This window comes from Hyla sarda, unplaced genomic scaffold (assembly GCF_029499605.1).
Source record: "Hyla sarda isolate aHylSar1 unplaced genomic scaffold, aHylSar1.hap1 scaffold_1099, whole genome shotgun sequence".
Taxonomy (NCBI): domain Eukaryota; kingdom Metazoa; phylum Chordata; class Amphibia; order Anura; family Hylidae; genus Hyla; species Hyla sarda.
The window spans coordinates 23,929-36,439 of NW_026607719.1; the positions used below are offsets into that span (position 1 = coordinate 23,929).

Consider the following 12,511-nt stretch of genomic DNA (forward strand, 5'->3'; position numbering starts at 1 on the left):
TGGCAGCCTCCCTGACAGCAAGCAGTGATAGTGCCCATGAAGGGGACCTTGTTGGGCCCGCCCCTTTCACGGTTATCGCTTCTCGGCCTTTTGGCTAAGATCAAGTGTAGTATCTGTTCTTATCAGTTTAATATCTGATACGTCCCCTATCTGGGGACCATATATTAAATGGATTTTTGAGAACGGGGGCCGATTTCGAAGCTTGCTTCCGTCGCCCTATGCATTGACCCGATATGGCAGTATCTTCGGGTACAGTGCACCACCCCCTTACAGGGTTAAAAAGAAAGATTCCTACTTTCATTGCTACCTGCTTGCTGGCTAGCCAGCTAGCCAGCCCTGTGGGCCTTGCTGCTGCTGCTGCTGCTGCTGCTGCAGCCAAAAAACAAAAGGTGGTGCTGCTGCTGCTTCTGCTGCTTCTGCTTGTGTCTGGCCGCTGTTGGAGCGTCCAGGCACAGGACTTCTGCTGCTGCTGACTAAATGGCCTCCTTAATTGGATCATTTGAGTAGCCAGCACACCTGTGCAGGTAGGGCATGACATGATAGGCAGCTGCCTTGATAGCGGGTGGGTGCTGAATGTTCCTAATTGACAAAATAAGATTAATGCTTATGAAGAAATATAAAATCTCATCCCTTCCCCAATATCGCGCCACACCCCTACCCCTTAATTCCCTGGTTGAACTTGATGGACATATGTCTTTTTTCGACCGTACTAACTATGTAACTATGTAACATAACATGGGGGGGTCTCCTGGCTGTTCACACAGGTGTGTCATTGCTGTACATTGACCATGCATTGCTTCTGTGGTATTGCAAAGGCAAAGACAAATGCTTCCAGCCATCCATTGCACTAATGGATTGGTCATCAGCTGGCTGTCTATGTCCCGCATCAATATAGACCAAAGTACAGAGGGTTAGGCTATGCTATAGTGCACCTACCTGATGCATCAGAAGGTGCGAGGCCCTTGCTAAATTCTGTGCACAGACTTTGAGATCTATGCTTTAGACTGTATCTAAACCTGCTCCAACATGGACTGACATTCTGGCCTACTTTCAGCCGATGCGACTTGTCTGTCGCTGAACAGTCGCTTTTTATGTATTCAGCACCTATGTATAATGTTGTAAAAATGCTCTAGAAGCTAAAGTCGCAGAAATGTCACACATATTTGGCCTGCAACTTTCTGTGCGACAAATTCAGACAGGAAAAATCAGTATAAATCCTTAGAAAATTATCCCCCAGTGTCTCCATCTGCTGGCGGTATTGAATAAGCATTGCTGCACTGATGGGGTATGCATTAGACGAAAAAAAAGAAGAAAAAGAAGAATAATACGCCCAGAAAAGAGGCGAAAAGGAGAAAAACGTAAAAAAACGTGAAAAAAAAGTAAGAGGAAGAGAAGGGAAAAAAAGGTGGAAATGGGTTTAAAAGTGATTTCGGCGGAGAAATATATATATATATATATATATATATATATATATATATATACGCGCACACACACACATATATATAAACGTATTCTCCGTTGAGATATTGCAGCCGCTGCTGTGTCCAGGCCCAGGAGCCTTAGCACTGTGCTGTGATGTCACTCAATACCACTGACATCACTAGGTGTAAACAACATCTCTCCTTTGCTGTGTATGTGACTATGGAGCTGTTTGGTGATGTCGTCTATTATGGCCTTCATAGAAGCAACAGGAGATTGTTGCATCCATCTAGAACCCTCAGAACTACAGTGCTATGATGTCACTCACTTCCACAGGCCTTGCAGAGTGTAAACAACAACAACCCAGCGTTGTCGTGTATGTAACCATAGGGATTGTGATGTCACCTAGAACCTTCACAGCAGCGACAGCTTTATGAGGAGCATCAGCACTGCTCTGCCTGAGCAGAACCATCACCGCCATAGGTTGTCAAATAACCCGGATTTAACCCACACAGGTAAGTCCAATGGGGTGCAGGCATGTCCTCTATGCTTACAGCTTCCCGTGGGTGTTGGTTTGATACCGTTTGGGGACAGCCAAGGAGGCATCTGCAGGCAACAAAGGTAGGTGTGTGCTTGTGTGTGTGTTTCCTATGCAGATCCTAAGCCCAGTGTCACATGCAAGTAGGAGGAGTAAGAAGGGTTCCTGGCAAATCCGGGTTATGGATTGCATTTAAAAAGGCCCCGTGGGAGTGCAATGGGCCCCTGTCTTGCTGCTTAGCAATAATGGTATGGGTTTAGGTTCTGCTGTGTGTACTGGTGGTTGACTGCCCCCCAGCCCAGAGTGTGCATGGAAAATTGTCTGGCAGCCTCCCTGACAGCAAGCAGTGATAGTGCCCATGAAGGGGACCTTGTTGGGCCCGCCCCTTTCACGATTATCGCTTCTCGGCCTTTTGGCTAAGATCAAGTGTAGTATCTGTTCTTATCAGTTTAATATCTGATACGTCCCCTATCTGGGGACCATATATTAAATGGATTTTTGAGAACGGGGGCCGATTTCGAAGCTTGCTTCCGTCGCCCTATGCATTGACCCGATATGGCAGTATCTTCGGGTACAGTGCACCACCCCCTTACAGGGTTAAAAAGAAAGATTCCTACTTTCATTGCTACCTGCTTGCTGGCTAGCCAGCTAGCCAGCCCTGTGGGCCTTGCTGCTGCTGCTGCTGCTGCTGCTGCAGCCAAAAAACAAAAGGTGGTGCTGCTGCTGCTTCTGCTGCTTCTGCTTGTGTCTGGCCGCTGTTGGAGCGTCCAGGCACAGGACTTCTGCTGCTGCTGACTAAATGGCCTCCTTAATTGGATCATTTGAGTAGCCAGCACACCTGTGCAGGTAGGGCATGACATGATAGGCAGCTGCCTTGATAGCGGGTGGGTGCTGAATGTTCCTAATTGACAAAATAAGATTAATGCTTATGAAGAAATATAAAATCTCATCCCTTCCCCAATATCGCGCCACACCCCTACCCCTTAATTCCCTGGTTGAACTTGATGGACATATGTCTTTTTTCGACCGTACTAACTATGTAACTATGTAACATAACATGGGGGGGTCTCCTGGCTGTTCACACAGGTGTGTCATTGCTGTACATTGACCATGCATTGCTTCTGTGGTATTGCAAAGGCAAAGACAAATGCTTCCAGCCATCCATTGCACTAATGGATTGGTCATCAGCTGGCTGTCTATGTCCCGCATCAATATAGACCAAAGTACAGAGGGTTAGGCTATGCTATAGTGCACCTACCTGATGCATCAGAAGGTGCGAGGCCCTTGCTAAATTCTGTGCACAGACTTTGAGATCTATGCTTTAGACTGTATCTAAACCTGCTCCAACATGGACTGACATTCTGGCCTACTTTCAGCCGATGCGACTTGTCTGTCGCTGAACAGTCGCTTTTTATGTATTCAGCACCTATGTATAATGTTGTAAAAATGCTCTAGAAGCTAAAGTCGCAGAAATGTCACACATATTTGGCCTGCAACTTTCTGTGCGACAAATTCAGACAGGAAAAATCAGTATAAATCCTTAGAAAATTATCCCCCAGTGTCTCCATCTGCTGGCGGTATTGAATAAGCATTGCTGCACTGATGGGGTATGCATTAGACGAAAAAAAAGAAGAAAAAGAAGAATAATACGCCCAGAAAAGAGGCGAAAAGGAGAAAAACGTAAAAAAACGTGAAAAAAAAGTAAGAGGAAGAGAAGGGAAAAAAAGGTGGAAATGGGTTTAAAAGTGATTTCGGCGGAGAAATATATATATATATATATATATATATATATATATATATATATACGCGCACACACACACATATATATAAACGTATTCTCCGTTGAGATATTGCAGCCGCTGCTGTGTCCAGGCCCAGGAGCCTTAGCACTGTGCTGTGATGTCACTCAATACCACTGACATCACTAGGTGTAAACAACATCTCTCCTTTGCTGTGTATGTGACTATGGAGCTGTTTGGTGATGTCGTCTATTATGGCCTTCATAGAAGCAACAGGAGATTGTTGCATCCATCTAGAACCCTCAGAACTACAGTGCTATGATGTCACTCACTTCCACAGGCCTTGCAGAGTGTAAACAACAACAACCCAGCTTTGTCGTGTATGTAACCATAGGGATTGTGATGTCACCTAGAACCTTCACAGCAGCGACAGCTTTATGAGGAGCATCAGCACTGCTCTGCCTGAGCAGAACCATCACCGCCATAGGTTGTCAAATAACCCGGATTTAACCCACACAGGTAAGTCCAATGGGGTGCAGGCATGTTCTCTATGCTTACAGCTTCCCGTGGGTGTTGGTTTGATACCGTTTGGGGACAGCCAAGGAGGCATCTGCAGGCAACAAAGGTAGGTGTGTGCTTGTGTGTGTGTTTCCTATGCAGATCCTAAGCCCAGTGTCACATGCAAGTAGGAGGAGTAAGAAGGGTTCCTGGCAAATCCGGGTTATGGATTGCATTTAAAAAGGCCCCGTGGGAGTGCAATGGGCCCCTGTCTTGCTGCTTAGCAATAATGGTATGGGTTTAGGTTCTGCTGTGTGTACTGGTGGTTGACTGCCCCCCAGCCCAGAGTGTGCATGGAAAATTGTCTGGCAGCCTCCCTGACAGCAAGCAGTGATAGTGCCCATGAAGGGGACCTTGTTGGGCCCGCCCCTTTCACGGTTATCGCTTCTCGGCCTTTTGGCTAAGATCAAGTGTAGTATCTGTTCTTATCAGTTTAATATCTGATACGTCCCCTATCTGGGGACCATATATTAAATGGATTTTTGAGAACGGGGGCCGATTTCGAAGCTTGCTTCCGTCGCCCTATGCATTGACCCGATATGGCAGTATCTTCGGGTACAGTGCACCACCCCCTTACAGGGTTAAAAAGAAAGATTCCTACTTTCATTGCTACCTGCTTGCTGGCTAGCCAGCTAGCCAGCCCTGTGGGCCTTGCTGCTGCTGCTGCTGCTGCAGCCAAAAAACAAAAGGTGGTGCTGCTGCTGCTTCTGCTGCTTCTGCTTGTGTCTGGCCGCTGTTGGAGCGTCCAGGCACAGGACTTCTGCTGCTGCTGACTAAATGGCCTCCTTAATTGGATCATTTGAGTAGCCAGCACACCTGTGCAGGTAGGGCATGACATGATAGGCAGCTGCCTTGATAGCGGGTGGGTGCTGAATGTTCCTAATTGACAAAATAAGATTAATGCTTATGAAGAAATATAAAATCTCATCCCTTCCCCAATATCGCGCCACACCCCTACCCCTTAATTCCCTGGTTGAACTTGATGGACATATGTCTTTTTTCGACCGTACTAACTATGTAACTATGTAACATAACATGGGGGGGTCTCCTGGCTGTTCACACAGGTGTGTCATTGCTGTACATTGACCATGCATTGCTTCTGTGGTATTGCAAAGGCAAAGACAAATGCTTCCAGCCATCCATTGCACTAATGGATTGGTCATCAGCTGGCTGTCTATGTCCCGCATCAATATAGACCAAAGTACAGAGGGTTAGGCTATGCTATAGTGCACCTACCTGATGCATCAGAAGGTGCGAGGCCCTTGCTAAATTCTGTGCACAGACTTTGAGATCTATGCTTTAGACTGTATCTAAACCTGCTCCAACATGGACTGACATTCTGGCCTACTTTCAGCCGATGCGACTTGTCTGTCGCTGAACAGTCGCTTTTTATGTATTCAGCACCTATGTATAATGTTGTAAAAATGCTCTAGAAGCTAAAGTCGCAGAAATGTCACACATATTTGGCCTGCAACTTTCTGTGCGACAAATTCAGACAGGAAAAATCAGTATAAATCCTTAGAAAATTATCCCCCAGTGTCTCCATCTGCTGGCGGTATTGAATAAGCATTGCTGCACTGATGGGGTATGCATTAGACGAAAAAAAAGAAGAAAAAGAAGAATAATACGCCCAGAAAAGAGGCGAAAAGGAGAAAAACGTAAAAAAACGTGAAAAAAAAGTAAGAGGAAGAGAAGGGAAAAAAAGGTGGAAATGGGTTTAAAAGTGATTTCGGCGGAGAAATATATATATATATATATATATATATATATATATATATATATACGCGCACACACACACATATATATAAACGTATTCTCCGTTGAGATATTGCAGCCGCTGCTGTGTCCAGGCCCAGGAGCCTTAGCACTGTGCTGTGATGTCACTCAATACCACTGACATCACTAGGTGTAAACAACATCTCTCCTTTGCTGTGTATGTGACTATGGAGCTGTTTGGTGATGTCGTCTATTATGGCCTTCATAGAAGCAACAGGAGATTGTTGCATCCATCTAGAACCCTCAGAACTACAGTGCTATGATGTCACTCACTTCCACAGGCCTTGCAGAGTGTAAACAACAACAACCCAGCTTTGTCGTGTATGTAACCATAGGGATTGTGATGTCACCTAGAACCTTCACAGCAGCGACAGCTTTATGAGGAGCATCAGCACTGCTCTGCCTGAGCAGAACCATCACCGCCATAGGTTGTCAAATAACCCGGATTTAACCCACACAGGTAAGTCCAATGGGGTGCAGGCATGTCCTCTATGCTTACAGCTTCCCGTGGGTGTTGGTTTGATACCGTTTGGGGACAGCCAAGGAGGCATCTGCAGGCAACAAAGGTAGGTGTGTGCTTGTGTGTGTGTTTCCTATGCAGATCCTAAGCCCAGTGTCACATGCAAGTAGGAGGAGTAAGAAGGGTTCCTGGCAAATCCGGGTTATGGATTGCATTTAAAAAGGCCCCGTGGGAGTGCAATGGGCCCCTGTCTTGCTGCTTAGCAATAATGGTATGGGTTTAGGTTCTGCTGTGTGTACTGGTGGTTGACTGCCCCCCAGCCCAGAGTGTGCATGGAAAATTGTCTGGCAGCCTCCCTGACAGCAAGCAGTGATAGTGCCCATGAAGGGGACCTTGTTGGGCCCGCCCCTTTCACGGTTATCGCTTCTCGGCCTTTTGGCTAAGATCAAGTGTAGTATCTGTTCTTATCAGTTTAATATCTGATACGTCCCCTATCTGGGGACCATATATTAAATGGATTTTTGAGAACGGGGGCCGATTTCGAAGCTTGCTTCCGTCGCCCTATGCATTGACCCGATATGGCAGTATCTTCGGGTACAGTGCACCACCCCCTTACAGGGTTAAAAAGAAAGATTCCTACTTTCATTGCTACCTGCTTGCTGGCTAGCCAGCTAGCCAGCCCTGTGGGCCTTGCTGCTGCTGCTGCAGCCAAAAAACAAAAGGTGGTGCTGCTGCTGCTTCTGCTGCTTCTGCTTGTGTCTGGCCGCTGTTGGAGCATCCAGGCACAGGACTTCTGCTGCTGCTGACTAAATGGCCTCCTTAATTGGATCATTTGAGTAGCCAGCACACCTGTGCAGGTAGGGCATGACATGATAGGCAGCTGCCTTGATAGCGGGTGGGTGCTGAATGTTCCTAATTGACAAAATAAGATTAATGCTTATGAAGAAATATAAAATCTCATCCCTTCCCCAATATCGCGCCACACCCCTACCCCTTAATTCCCTGGTTGAACTTGATGGACATATGTCTTTTTTCGACCGTACTAACTATGTAACTATGTAACATAACATGGGGGGGTCTCCTGGCTGTTCACACAGGTGTGTCATTGCTGTACATTGACCATGCATTGCTTCTGTGGTATTGCAAAGGCAAAGACAAATGCTTCCAGCCATCCATTGCACTAATGGATTGGTCATCAGCTGGCTGTCTATGTCCCGCATCAATATAGACCAAAGTACAGAGGGTTAGGCTATGCTATAGTGCACCTACCTGATGCATCAGAAGGTGCGAGGCCCTTGCTAAATTCTGTGCACAGACTTTGAGATCTATGCTTTAGACTGTATCTAAACCTGCTCCAACATGGACTGACATTCTGGCCTACTTTCAGCCGATGCGACTTGTCTGTCGCTGAACAGTCGCTTTTTATGTATTCAGCACCTATGTATAATGTTGTAAAAATGCTCTAGAAGCTAAAGTCGCAGAAATGTCACACATATTTGGCCTGCAACTTTCTGTGCGACAAATTCAGACAGGAAAAATCAGTATAAATCCTTAGAAAATTATCCCCCAGTGTCTCCATCTGCTGGCGGTATTGAATAAGCATTGCTGCACTGATGGGGTATGCATTAGACAAAAAAAAAGAAGAAAAAGAAGAATAATACGCCCAGAAAAGAGGCGAAAAGGAGAAAAACGTAAAAAAACGTGAAAAAAAAGTAAGAGGAAGAGAAGGGAAAAAAAGGTGGAAATGGGTTTAAAAGTGATTTCGGCGGAGAAATATATATATATATATATATATATATATATATATATATATATATATATATATACGCGCACACACACACATATATATAAACGTATTCTCCGTTGAGATATTGCAGCCGCTGCTGTGTCCAGGCCCAGGAGCCTTAGCACTGTGCTGTGATGTCACTCAATACCACTGACATCACTAGGTGTAAACAACATCTCTCCTTTGCTGTGTATGTGACTATGGAGCTGTTTGGTGATGTCGTCTATTATGGCCTTCATAGAAGCAACAGGAGATTGTTGCATCCATCTAGAACCCTCAGAACTACAGTGCTATGATGTCACTCACTTCCACAGGCCTTGCAGAGTGTAAACAACAACAACCCAGCTTTGTCGTGTATGTAACCATAGGGATTGTGATGTCACCTAGAACCTTCACAGCAGCGACAGCTTTATGAGGAGCATCAGCACTGCTCTGCCTGAGCAGAACCATCACCGCCATAGGTTGTCAAATAACCCGGATTTAACCCACACAGGTAAGTCCAATGGGGTGCAGGCATGTCCTCTATGCTTACAGCTTCCCGTGGGTGTTGGTTTGATACCGTTTGGGGACAGCCAAGGAGGCATCTGCAGGCAACAAAGGTAGGTGTGTGCTTGTGTGTGTGTTTCCTATGCAGATCCTAAGCCCAGTGTCACATGCAAGTAGGAGGAGTAAGAAGGGTTCCTGGCAAATCCGGGTTATGGATTGCATTTAAAAAGGCCCCGTGGGAGTGCAATGGGCCCCTGTCTTGCTGCTTAGCAATAATGGTATGGGTTTAGGTTCTGCTGTGTGTACTGGTGGTTGACTGCCCCCCAGCCCAGAGTGTGCATGGAAAATTGTCTGGCAGCCTCCCTGACAGCAAGCAGTGATAGTGCCCATGAAGGGGACCTTGTTGGGCCCGCCCCTTTCACGGTTATCGCTTCTCGGCCTTTTGGCTAAGATCAAGTGTAGTATCTGTTCTTATCAGTTTAATATCTGATACGTCCCCTATCTGGGGACCATATATTAAATGGATTTTTGAGAACGGGGGCCGATTTCGAAGCTTGCTTCCGTCGCCCTATGCATTGACCCGATATGGCAGTATCTTCGGGTACAGTGCACCACCCCCTTACAGGGTTAAAAAGAAAGATTCCTACTTTCATTGCTACCTGCTTGCTGGCTAGCCAGCTAGCCAGCCCTGTGGGCCTTGCTGCTGCTGCTGCTGCTGCTGCTGCAGCCAAAAAACAAAAGGTGGTGCTGCTGCTGCTTCTGCTGCTTCTGCTTGTGTCTGGCCGCTGTTGGAGCGTCCAGGCACAGGACTTCTGCTGCTGCTGACTAAATGGCCTCCTTAATTGGATCATTTGAGTAGCCAGCACACCTGTGCAGGTAGGGCATGACATGATAGGCAGCTGCCTTGATAGCGGGTGGGTGCTGAATGTTCCTAATTGACAAAATAAGATTAATGCTTATGAAGAAATATAAAATCTCATCCCTTCCCCAATATCGCGCCACACCCCTACCCCTTAATTCCCTGGTTGAACTTGATGGACATATGTCTTTTTTCGACCGTACTAACTATGTAACTATGTAACATAACATGGGGGGGTCTCCTGGCTGTTCACACAGGTGTGTCATTGCTGTACATTGACCATGCATTGCTTCTGTGGTATTGCAAAGGCAAAGACAAATGCTTCCAGCCATCCATTGCACTAATGGATTGGTCATCAGCTGGCTGTCTATGTCCCGCATCAATATAGACCAAAGTACAGAGGGTTAGGCTATGCTATAGTGCACCTACCTGATGCATCAGAAGGTGCGAGGCCCTTGCTAAATTCTGTGCACAGACTTTGAGATCTATGCTTTAGACTGTATCTAAACCTGCTCCAACATGGACTGACATTCTGGCCTACTTTCAGCCGATGCGACTTGTCTGTCGCTGAACAGTCGCTTTTTATGTATTCAGCACCTATGTATAATGTTGTAAAAATGCTCTAGAAGCTAAAGTCGCAGAAATGTCACACATATTTGGCCTGCAACTTTCTGTGCGACAAATTCAGACAGGAAAAATCAGTATAAATCCTTAGAAAATTATCCCCCAGTGTCTCCATCTGCTGGCGGTATTGAATAAGCATTGCTGCACTGATGGGGTATGCATTAGACGAAAAAAAAGAAGAAAAAGAAGAATAATACGCCCAGAAAAGAGGCGAAAAGGAGAAAAACGTAAAAAAACGTGAAAAAAAAGTAAGAGGAAGAGAAGGGAAAAAAAGGTGGAAATGGGTTTAAAAGTGATTTCGGCGGAGAAATATATATATATATATATATATATATATATATATATATATATATACGCGCACACACACACATATATATAAACGTATTCTCCGTTGAGATATTGCAGCCGCTGCTGTGTCCAGGCCCAGGAGCCTTAGCACTGTGCTGTGATGTCACTCAATACCACTGACATCACTAGGTGTAAACAACATCTCTCCTTTGCTGTGTATGTGACTATGGAGCTGTTTGGTGATGTCGTCTATTATGGCCTTCATAGAAGCAACAGGAGATTGTTGCATCCATCTAGAACCCTCAGAACTACAGTGCTATGATGTCACTCACTTCCACAGGCCTTGCAGAGTGTAAACAACAACAACCCAGCTTTGTCGTGTATGTAACCATAGGGATTGTGATGTCACCTAGAACCTTCACAGCAGCGACAGCTTTATGAGGAGCATCAGCACTGCTCTGCCTGAGCAGAACCATCACCGCCATAGGTTGTCAAATAACCCGGATTTAACCCACACAGGTAAGTCCAATGGGGTGCAGGCATGTCCTCTATGCTTACAGCTTCCCGTGGGTGTTGGTTTGATACCGTTTGGGGACAGCCAAGGAGGCATCTGCAGGCAACAAAGGTAGGTGTGTGCTTGTGTGTGTGTTTCCTATGCAGATCCTAAGCCCAGTGTCACATGCAAGTAGGAGGAGTAAGAAGGGTTCCTGGCAAATCCGGGTTATGGATTGCATTTAAAAAGGCCCCGTGGGAGTGCAATGGGCCCCTGTCTTGCTGCTTAGCAATAATGGTATGGGTTTAGGTTCTGCTGTGTGTACTGGTGGTTGACTGCCCCCCAGCCCAGAGTGTGCATGGAAAATTGTCTGGCAGCCTCCCTGACAGCAAGCAGTGATAGTGCCCATGAAGGGGACCTTGTTGGGCCCGCCCCTTTCACGGTTATCGCTTCTCGGCCTTTTGGCTAAGATCAAGTGTAGTATCTGTTCTTATCAGTTTTCATGCTGGTGGGGATGGGTGCTGCATGGAGGATGCAGGTGTACCGGGGCTTTCCGGGGCTGGTTCTGAGGAATCAGCTCGACGGCTGCCCCGATGTGACCTGTTCCCTCCGGGTCTCGCCATGAGGCTGAGAGGGTCTAGAGCCGAGGTACTTTTGTGCCTCGGGGAGTGGTGACCCCGAGGTGCCGAAACTCACTGGGAGAATAGGCTCACTGAGTTGAAGCACGGGCACCATAATCTCTTCACCTTGTGGCACTCACCTCTTGATTCCCGGCCTTCTGGCTAGGATCAGAGAAATTTTTATAGATCCGGCCGGATGTCCGGGCAGTATATCTGCACACATTCACTTATTTATTTATTTTTTGTCTCACTGTGTCACTTTTTGCGTGTTGTGTGTTCACAGGATTTGTCAGGATGCGGTAGCCCTTCCGGGTGTCCCTCCTGGCGGTCTAGGGGAGGTGTGTGTGGCCATTAGGTTCCGCACCTCCCTGCAAACACCCCGGGTACTCCTGCTTCGCAGGGTACCTACCGTAATTGGCTCTGCGGGCAGATACCTTGGCTAACGCCAAGGGGGATGCCGGGAGCATTTGTGGTCCCCTAGTAGCTTCGGCGAAAAGGGACATCGAACCTGGAACCTCGCAGGTACCCTTTGGTCCGGAGGCGAAGGGTAAGGTTTGTTGGGGGGCCTCTCTCCTATCGGAGAAGGGCTTGCGATAGACCGCATCCTTTGTGCACGTTTTTTTAGTGTAACACGTTTGCACTTTTTCTTGCACTTTGGGTGAATCGAAAGCACGTTCCTCGGCTTTAGATAAAAAAAAAAAAAAAAAAAAAATCTGTTCTTATCAGTTTAATATCTGATACGTCCCCTATCTGGGGACCATATATTAAATGGATTTTTGAGAACGGGGGCCGATTTCGAAGCTTGCTTCCGTCGCCCTATGCATTGACCCGATATGGCAGTATCTTCGGGTACAGTGCACCACCC

General features: G+C 46.6%; 6 non-coding genes and 1 pseudogene across 6 annotated transcripts; all 7 read left to right on the plus strand.

Annotated features, from left to right (window-relative positions):
• Nucleotides 1-74: 74 nt before the first annotated feature.
• LOC130300776 (U2 spliceosomal RNA) lies at nt 75-265 on the plus strand. The gene has a single exon (XR_008851597.1). It is a non-coding gene; the product is annotated as a U2 spliceosomal RNA (small nuclear RNA).
• Nucleotides 266-2,353: 2,088 nt separating this feature from the next.
• LOC130300777 (U2 spliceosomal RNA) lies at nt 2,354-2,544 on the plus strand. Its single transcript, XR_008851598.1, has one exon. It is a non-coding gene; the product is annotated as a U2 spliceosomal RNA (small nuclear RNA).
• Nucleotides 2,545-4,634: 2,090 nt separating this feature from the next.
• On the plus strand, nt 4,635-4,825 carry LOC130300779 (U2 spliceosomal RNA). The gene has a single exon (XR_008851599.1). It is a non-coding gene; the product is annotated as a U2 spliceosomal RNA (small nuclear RNA).
• A 2,084-nt stretch (nt 4,826-6,909) lies between these two features.
• LOC130300780 (U2 spliceosomal RNA) lies at nt 6,910-7,100 on the plus strand. The gene has a single exon (XR_008851600.1). It is a non-coding gene; the product is annotated as a U2 spliceosomal RNA (small nuclear RNA).
• A 2,088-nt stretch (nt 7,101-9,188) lies between these two features.
• On the plus strand, nt 9,189-9,379 carry LOC130300781 (U2 spliceosomal RNA). The gene has a single exon (XR_008851601.1). It is a non-coding gene; the product is annotated as a U2 spliceosomal RNA (small nuclear RNA).
• A 2,092-nt stretch (nt 9,380-11,471) lies between these two features.
• On the plus strand, nt 11,472-11,631 carry LOC130300824 (U2 spliceosomal RNA; annotated as a pseudogene).
• A 692-nt stretch (nt 11,632-12,323) lies between these two features.
• Nucleotides 12,324-12,511, plus strand: LOC130300820 (U2 spliceosomal RNA). The gene has a single exon (XR_008851638.1). It is a non-coding gene; the product is annotated as a U2 spliceosomal RNA (small nuclear RNA).